The following is a 10149-nucleotide window of genomic DNA, read 5'->3' as shown; positions in this document are numbered from 1 at the left end:
GAGATATGACTCAGAAGTGATTCATAACTTATCATCCACATCTAGCCTACAATTTGACCAGAAATATAAATATTCAAATCTTTTTCCTGCATTTTAATTTCATGCTGCAAAATTCAGGTTGCATGTTGTTTTTCGTAGCACAAAATTTCACAAAATGGGTGTGTCCCAATGGTGCAAAATTTTTTTTTCAAAATATGAAACTTCAATGCAAATCAATAATCAGAACGTCGGTGATTGATGTATTACTTAAGGGGAAACTTGTCTTTTTCAGTCATCCTTGAGATACCCATCTTAAGTATGATATAAAGAAGATCCTGAGGGGATATGCTGACATGTTTCTGTCTCACCTTATTCCCTGTCTTACAAGAAGCTATGAAATATTCAGGACCCTTCCTTCAAGACTGATCACATCTCACAGTTGTTATGGTTGACAGCCTGACTTTTGGAGCTAGAAATATTCTCAACTGTCTGTTCAAAGTGTATATTACATATAGATAAATACAGGGCTCGAATTCCTTTTTTCTGCATACCTGCACTGTTGCAGGTAACACTGAAAATTACCTGCACCAGACAAATTTTACCTGTACCACTGAATTCATGAAGTATGGATCATACTAAAATTGTTCTGGAACCATTTTAATTTTTTCTTCTATACTTTATAGGTGGTAACAGTCTATGCAGCTAATAACAATCCACATACACCTCATATGACATTTATGTATAAAACCCAGTACATGGACCAGTGCAGGAACAAGTTGTCAACCCTTTTTGTAAACTGAAATTATACTGCCAATTCAAATCAGGGTCATATAAGGATAATACAAAATTTGAACCGTCATTTCTATTTCTAGATGTTATATTTTTATCAATATCAGGCCATCAGGCCTACCTACCTTCTGACAGACACAAATGATTGAATAGTGGGCTTGCTATTTTTAGTGAAGCTTTCCTGGTAAATTGATAGAATTTCTACGCGTTCACCAATAAGTGGCTACGGGTAAAAATAGCTCAAGGTGAATGCAAACGGCCTACAGTGTACTCTGCCAAGAATACTGTATGAAAATGAGGTAAAATTGCTTATGAATTTGAACTTGCATGACACTTAAAAAAGTATGGTTAATGGTGGTAAGAATTGAAATGGTAAGGAAATGGGCAAATCAGAAAAGATGGGGAAACAGGAAAATGCAGGCATAATATAAGATATGACTTCATTTTTGTGTAGATTGTAATTTCTTGGGAGGTTTTAGCTTTGTGGCTGAAACAATTCTGTACTACTGGTAGTAGTACTAGAACAGTAATGGTATATATGTCACAGTAGAGATCACGATCCAGTAGAATCGCCGATTCTCCTAGAAGAGATCACGATTGGAGTTGTTTCTAGGAGAGATCCCGATTGCGATCTGTACTAGGAGATCTCTACTATGACATATATTTTGAGCCATATTTTTCCGGTGTCATGAATTCCAAGAGAAGGGGTCATGGTAAAAACAACAGCCTTGAAACACATATTTTCATTACTTTAACACTTTAGGTGGCTTAGAAGTACCAACAACTTGCACGTAAAACATGTGGTCACAGGTGGCATGGGTCACAGGTGGTTTAAGAAGATTGACCATCTTCTACCTGCAAAGATTACCCTTAAGACTTCTTATGGACTGTAAGTGAAGAACTATAAGGTTCGGCATTAGTGAATAAAACCTTAGCCAAATATCACCATATTTTTAGCTTTTTATTTTCACGTGGAGTCCTATTATACTGTAAATAAAATCAGTAGGTCAAGTTCAAAGGTACTTAATAACATAATCTGAGAGAAACTGAATTACACAACTTGCTTGCTATCTCTACAGTGAAGTCTGAAATTATTTAACTAATTCTTAACAAGTAATACACCAAAGATTCTATCATATTTTTGTCAAGACTATGCACAGATGCACAATTTTCTAGGTGCACCGGTATACCCACAAATAGAAAAATTAGTGCGCATGGTTCAATTTTGGGTGCACAAAGTGCATATACGCACTGAAAACCTGTAGTTTGGTATTCAGGGTTCGAAATACCTTTTTCTGCATACCTGCACTGGTGCAGCTGCAGGTAACATTGAAAATTACCTGCACCAGACAAATTTTTCCTGCACCACTCTGAATATAGGAAGCATGGATCATACTAAAATTGTTCAGGAACCATTGCTATTTTTTTTCTTTTATACTCTATAAGTGGTAACAGTCGATGCAGCTAATAACAATCCACATACACCTACATCATAGTAGGTATTCCAACCAAAATTTCAAAAACACAATACAATGACTGTTTTTACTGTTTCTGAAAGAGCTAACCAAGAGGAGTAAAATGCTTTTTGAATGAAGCAAATATCTTGAAGGGTTGCTGAGATATGGCTCCACAAAGTTGCCAAAACCTACCCTCAGATATGGCCGGCTGCGCGATAAACTATGAAAATTAACAAAATACCTTTTTTGAGGGTTGATGAAAAGGTAAGTAAAGGCTGCAAAGCTTGTTTTATCTTATTTCCCTGTAATATGTACTACATAGAATCACTCCACAGAGTTCTGAACATTCATGTCATTTTATTATGTTTTTACACAGGGTCGAAGTATGCATTTCACAACAAATTACACAGGTGGCACCGTGACCTTTGACCCCTGGAGAAGGAAAAATCCTCCAAAGATCACACACTTGTATCTCTTGACAGGAACAACCCTCTCCTTCAATATTTTACACATAACAGCACCCACTGGTGTCCTTTCACACAATAATTGTCATCTTACCTGTAATTCTTTAAAAAATAAGTAAATTTGGGTTTAAAAGTTCACATTTTGGGTTACGGTCAATGGTGTTTTTTGCACCAGTTGAGTCGCATTGCAGAAGATTAAATATCATGCTTCATGTACTTTTGCAATGTACACAACAAAAATACAATGTCACATCCATAGAATATCAGCAATATTAATTGCCTTATAACAAGGTCAACTTGGTCAAGGTGAAAGGTAAGTGTGTGAATATGTCGCATTATTTTCATGTTAAGTCATGATGTTACACAGCATCAACAGTACAACTTTACACTTGTAATTGTATAATAAACTAGAAAGGCCGACATTTGCTTAAGAGCAAATACAGCATATTTCAGCCATACCCCTTCCCACGCAACATTGGACTGTTCCAAATCACCCCTGCGCAAAAATGGAACATCCTCTTAACAGTACATTATCCCCCAAAGTGGACTGGTATTGTGAATTGATTCCAGGTAAAAACAGAGCTTGCTTCTATTTTTCAGAAAATGACAATAATCACACCTTCCATTCAGAAAATTTTCATCATGACTGAAAATTGTTGAATGACTTCATGTAATGTCATTAACAATTTTCAGTACGATAACTAGGTGCAAGTTTAAAAAAGTATAAGCTCCTTGTGATGTGGGTACATTGTGATGTGAGTACACTCTGGCAGTTTAAAGTTACTTACAATTTAAATGTTCAAAATTTATGTCAAACAACAACAGCACTAGGAAATGTGGCCACTATAGACAGGTGGTCACTATAGAGAAAATGCTGATCTATTGACTAGGAGCCATACGTTACACATGATTTCAGTACACTGATCATTAATCATATAAACATTGCACAGGTAAGCCAATTGTTTAGATGTACAATTAAGTTCAAATAATTCTGAAGAGAAATATTGATGAGAAAATAATCATTCTCGCCACTGTCTAACTTATAATTACGTATCAAAACTAAACGCAGATTTTCTAACTAACGCACCTTTCGCCGACTTCATCAAAGGACCGCCGGCTATCAATCAAACACGGCTGTTGATTAGACTTAGAGTTTCAAACAGTCGTGTGCTGTGTGCCAGTTGACAGCGAACTTCATGTTACGTGATGTTTTACATTGCTTGGACCTTCTTTCCTACAGCGGTGCTTCTACAAAACATTTAGACTGTAACACTGAGTCCCACATGTTTTATAGAATAGAATTTGACGCAGAACAGCGTTTTTTGCTGGGTATTTTTCTTGAAACACGTCCGTGGGAATATCAGCGAGGCGGCGACGTAGGGATATCAGACCGTCAACAAAAGTCGCACGGCGGCTAACGGCGAAGCGAAGATACTAGCGCTATAAATAAGCGCTTCAACTAAGGATGTCAACCCCTCAATATTTTTGTATACTGTTGAGCTAAGTAAAGTTTGTTGTTTATGAGGTTTTAGTTGTCTTTGAAGCTTTGACCCGAAATATTTTAAAGTCAAACTACTGAAGAGAAGTAAATGACTGCTACGATTATCGTAGATATGGCCCTAAAAAACTGATAAAAGAAGCCTTCTCAATAGTCTAAAATGCAAGAGCTTCCGGGGGGGCTTCGCCCACCTGGGTCCCCCCCCACAGTGGCCCTGCCCCTGGACCCCGCCAGGGACATTCGGCGGCCCCCGGACCCCTGTCCGACGCTTTGAAAAAAATCCTGGCGAGAAGTCTGAACGGCTTGAGTCTTCAAGTTAACGTATTGTGTGGTCCCGCTTATGAATATTAATTAGCCTTTGCTTTCCTCTTCGCTGATTGGCTGAACCATTAATTGAATTAACTCTTCCTGCCGGCTAGACGCAGGTGCAGATGTCGGCTCTGTGGGGTGAACGTCCGAAAGGTCATGGCATGGAGAACGAAAGAAAACCAATTTCCCCTAAAAAAAGTGCTGTAATTAAGCCTTTTACAGTACTTTATGCCAAAACTTTTACTTGGATCATTTTACCAACTATCTTATGCCTATCTATACCAAATGTTACTCATACCAGGGTACAGGGGTGCAAAATATACCGTTATAAGACCGTCAACAACAGTTGCACGGAGCTAACAGCGCAGCGAAAATACCATCGCTAGCGTTTCAACTTCGGATAACAAGTTATAAGTACTGTTGAACTCAGTAACGTTAAAGTTTGTTTTTAGTTGCCTTTGACGGTTTGACCTGAAATAGTGTTACGCTAAACTCCTGAAGAGAAGTTAAGTGACTGCTGCGATTATCATAGATATGCCCCTAAGAACTGATACAATACAAAGCCTTCTGAATAGTCTAAAATGCGAGAGCCTTAGGCGGGCTTCGCTCACCCTGGCGGGAACACTGCTATATACGGGATCATGAGGCCCCGCTTATGAATATTAATTCGCCTTTGGCCTCCTCTTCGCTGATTGGCTAGGTCTTTGATTCAATTAACTCTCCGGCTGACGCGCACAGGTGTGGCTCTGTGCGGGGTCACGGAAGGTCACGTCAGGAGGCCAAAAGAAAACAAATTTCCCATCAGAAAAGTGCCAAAATTAATCATTTTAAAGTTGTTTATGTCAAAAATTTTACTTGAATCCTGTTACCAAGTATCTAATGCCTATCTATACCAAATTTCAGGTCATTTAATTGTAATACCAGGGTACAGGGGCCAAAAGTGTCCTTTTTTGGTCAAAAATTGGCCCAAAATTGCAAAAATAAGCATTTTGTTGCACTGTACACCAAAAGTGTTATTGAATCTATATGAAGGGATTATCAAGGCACATCTGTGTCAAATTTCAGCTCATTCGGTTGCAATACCAAGGTACAGGAGCCAAAAGTGTCCTTTTTTGGTCAAAAATTGGTTAAAAAATCGCAAAAATAAGCATTTTGTTGTACTGTACACCAAAAGTGTTATTGAATTTATATGGGGGCATTATCAAGGCACATCTCTGTCAAATTTCAGCTCATTTGGTTGTAATACCAGGGTACAGGGGCCAAAAGTGTCCTTTTTTGGTCAAAAATTGGTCAAAAAATCGCAAAAATAAGCATTTTGTTGTGCTGTACACCAAAAGTGTTATCGAATGTATATGGGGGCATTATTAAGGCAGATCTCTGTCAAATTTCAGCTCATTTGGTTGTAATACCAGGGTACAGGGGCCAAAATATACAGTTTTGGTCTAAAATTGACCAAAAAATCTCAATGAAATCATTTTAGAGGCAGATATGAAAAAAATGGGAAAAAAGCATCAAGGTATTGGCCCACTCTACCCCTGTGCCGAATTTCAGGTCATTCGGTCCAGGAACGGCGGAGATGAATCACTTTGAAGATTTGACAGGAGAAAGAAAGAAAGAAAGAAAGAAAAAGAAACATTACGAATACAATATATTTCACCATACTATGTATGGCTGAAATATAAATATAGAAGACAGATGTTAGTACTAATAAGAGATAAAATATCAATATGTAGACATTGTGTAAACACTAAATTTATTAGGATAAGTTCAACATTTTTCAAGGTCAAAGGCTGTCTTCAGGATACATACAATCGATACAGATTTCTTTGATGTACTTGCAGGTACATGTACTTCTCCTTATTTAATCAATACTATATATAATAATTCAAGGTAAACAACTTTTCACAAAAACAACAGGCTTACTTATCATTCTCTGTGGTAGCAACAGTATTCTTTAAACAAACTTAATGCTGATAATGGAACTGGCTGCACAACTTGTCAACATTATGTTTGACCTCTACCATTCAATATCTCCGCTCCGCTCTCCGGTCTTATATCAGCTACATCTGGTACTTGGTGCAATCTACACTCCACCTGAAAAACAAAATTATTTGATATATGATGATTAACATGTCTACCATGGTGATAATGTTCTTACATCTGAGGGGATGACGACCTACTCCAGTACCATGTCTGATGTTCATCTACATCATCATCTTTCTTATGACTTATGACTTCTTTCTTTCTTGTGACGAAAGGACCAGAATGATCCAATAATGAAATAAAGAATTCAATAAAGAAAGACAGGCAAGTTGGGGGTAAGGAATAGATTAACTTATTATCATTAAGTAGATAAATACCTGCAACAAGATGGAAGGAGGTAAGTGTCACTGTTTCTGAGCCATCTTCTGCGACTGAACCTCAGTACCAACTGCGTCAACCTCGCCCGGTCAGTAGGAACCTGGCTGATAGTAGATATAATATTGCAGGTAAGTACAGATTTATGATTTTTGCTACACCAGAAAAGTCGAGCAAAAAATCACTTGGCAAAATCTGACAAAGAATACACAATCTGGTTGCACAATTTTTTCACGTTGACAATGAAAATGCCATTCGTGTTTTGAAAAATTTGGGCATAGGTTCCCCGGCTGACCCCTAACCGGGGGCCCGCGGTGCCTCAAGTTCAACAAGTGAAAAAAATACACAATGGTATTTTAGACTTGGAACGAGGCAAGAAATGATTCACACGAACAGTTACGATGACATTGAAAATATACAATTGATATTTTCTAAAAAAATTGGGCATAGGTTCCCCGGCTGACCCCTAACCGGGCCACGGTGCCTCAAGTTCAACAAAAGTGAAAAAAATTATCCATATGTAAAATATACTAAAGAAAGCAATAAACTAAGAATAATTAATAAGAAATAATTACTAAGAAACATTTTACATTACATGTAAGTTTCATGACTAAAACATGGATAAAGAAACACTGCATAGAAATTATATTATCTACTCTACTCTACTCTACTCATATTGCTGGGATTGACTTGAGAAAAAATTGTTCAAAAGCACATTTTCTTCAACATGCCCCCCTCCCCCAAACACTACAAGTTGTATCAAGTATTTTACCTTGAAATTCTTCATCCATAGCGTCGAAAAATGTTCTATTTGTGCCGCTTCAGTCACACATCCTCCGTTTCTGAGGGGCGCGGGGCCCAAAATTTGGCGCGTTAGGATCGCGTGGCGCCGCCGGCCGGCCAAATCGGGGCGATCGTCGGGGAAAACAGCTCGCCGCTTCGCCGGCGTGCATGCTGTAAACATGCCGATTACATCAAAACGTAGCCCTGTTTTTTGTCGTCAGTTTGGCACCAGGAACAAGAAGAAAAAATAAAGTTCGTTCGGTGATTTTTATCATTAAAGATCGACGATTCCTTTCAAAATGACTTTTGTCCCCCGAAAAATTAATTTTTCCTCATGTTCCAGGCATCATTTTAAAGCTTGAAATGTGCTCTTTCAAATGGTACAACTTTCATTCTGCTGCGGTCTAAGACGGCGAAGCGCAAGCGCGGTAAAGTCAGGGGTCACGGCGGCTGCATCCGGAAGTTTTGAAACCACGATCTGAAACCCAGGCCTCCCCGCTTACGGCGCGCCGTTTTCACCGGCCAATTTCTGGCGTTTTAAACAATTTACAAGCAAAATAAACACATCACAGGAAAGAGAAACTTATATCCTTTATTTTGATGGGTAAATTTGCCTCTAGAACCGGATAGTTTTTGTACCGCGGGTGTGGGAAGATGGTAGCAAATTTACGGATCGCCGTACGGCAGAGGGTTTTCGCGGTAGCATTGGAATACCTAATCATAGGACATTTATGTATAATACCCAGTACTAGGACCAGTGCAGGTTAGGTGCAGTAAGATGCCACAAATGGCTGCAATTCTACCTGCACTAACCTGCATATGCAGGTGGTATTTCGAGCCCTGGTGTTCTCTATATGGCCTCCATTATTGCAACTTTTTTCTTTTTTAACTCACTGTGGGGTCCGACAAGGCTGTAATTTAAGTCCAACTTTGTATAATTTATTTATTAGCGATATAACTTTTGAGTTTGATGATATTTGTTGCAACTCTCCTAGTTTACACAATAGGAAAGTACCGTGTCTTTTGTATGCAGATGATCTTGTATTGTTTTCCGAGTCTGAACAAGGCTTGCAATCATGTTTAGTTAGATTAGAATAGAAAGATATTGTAAACATTGGAACCTGAAGGTGAATTTAAAAAAGACCAAGATTATTGTCTTCACCAAGGGAGGTAGATTACCAAAGAATTGTTTCTTTTTGTTTAATGGCAATGTAATTGAAATTGTTATGTCATATTGTTATCTAGGTATAGTGGTAAGTGCAGCTGGCACTTTCAAGGCCAACAACAAACATATAAGAAACAAGGGTCTAAAATCTTTGTTTAGCATTAGGCAATCACTTGACAAAGCCGATTGCCCACTAGCTGTTAAAAATAAGATTTTCGACTCTTGTATTAAACCTACATTACTTTATGGGTCCGAAATATGGGGATCTCTGAAAAGTCCCAAAAATTGTCCCATTGAATCTGTACACCTAAAATATTGTAAATATTCACTCAATGTCCCCAAAACAGCTAGTAATCTCGCAGCACAGGCAGAACTAGGGAGGTACCCCATTCATCTGGAGGCCTCCCTAAATACCATCAAGTATTTCATTCGACTTAGCAAGAACGTGCCAGCTGACAGCCTTCAAGCAGATGCTCTCTTGTGCCAAATGGATTTAGAAGCATCAGGTTCTAAATGTTGGGCCTCTGAAGTACGCAACACTCTAGAGAAATGTGGCTATGCTTTCGTCTGGCAAAACGCCCAGTCAACAGTCTCAAGTACACCTCAAATTATTTCATCAATCTATCAACGTTTAAAAGATATTTATTTCCAGACCTTTCTATCTGAAATCCACAACGATAAAAGAGTTGCGACTGCGAAAAACAAACTACGAACATACAGACTATTAAAACAATCTTATAAAGAAGAAGAATATCTTAAGATTGCCAATGTACGACACAGATCTACCATCACCAAACTAAGAATCAGTTGCCACAAATTACGAATCGAATCAGGAAGACATAACCACACTCCTCTAGATCAAAGAATATGCCAATTTTGTAGTTTAGGGAAAGTAGAAGATGAAGTACATTTTACTATGGATTGTCCTTTGTATGATAGCGATAGGAGCATTTTATTTGACTATGTGTTAAGTAAATATCCCCACTTTAGATACTTGAATAGTAAAGAGAAATTTATATTCCTGACAGCTTTTGACAAACCAACTCTAACCAACCATACAGCTAGCTACATTTATACAATTACCAAGAAGCGAGAGGAAGTCGAATGTCTTAGAATAGATTAGACGCACATCTACATATATAGATGTGTATGATTGTTTCCATTGTTACATATATGTGATTCTTACCGTGTGACCTGTACTTAGCCCAGTGGGGCAAAAATGTGCAATAAAGGTCTTCATTCAATTCATTAATGTACGGCACCCTCGTTTAGGATGACAGACAAGGTGCTATACCGTGATACAGAACAGAGACAACCTTCATTTCACCTTATAGGACACTGTAAGGA

At 38.2% G+C, this 10149-nt stretch overlaps 1 protein-coding gene and 1 long non-coding RNA gene across 5 annotated transcripts in view; both read right to left on the bottom strand.

The window, feature by feature from the left end:
• LOC118406242 (CTD small phosphatase-like protein) overlaps window positions 1-10149 on the bottom strand; it is a 39740-nt gene that overhangs the window by 14620 nt on the left and 14971 nt on the right. The window lies entirely within an intron of this gene.
• Window positions 6229-8289, bottom strand: LOC118406245. Its single transcript, XR_004830008.1, has 3 exons — window positions 7627-8289; window positions 6857-6961; window positions 6229-6590 (listed from the first exon to the last, which is right to left on the bottom strand). It is a non-coding gene; the product is annotated as an uncharacterized LOC118406245 (long non-coding RNA).

Source organism: Branchiostoma floridae, chromosome 18 (assembly GCF_000003815.2).
Source record: "Branchiostoma floridae strain S238N-H82 chromosome 18, Bfl_VNyyK, whole genome shotgun sequence".
NCBI lineage: Eukaryota > Metazoa > Chordata > Leptocardii > Amphioxiformes > Branchiostomatidae > Branchiostoma > Branchiostoma floridae.
The sequence above is the reverse complement of the archived record's forward strand: the minus strand, read 5'-3'. Positions and strand labels throughout refer to the sequence as shown.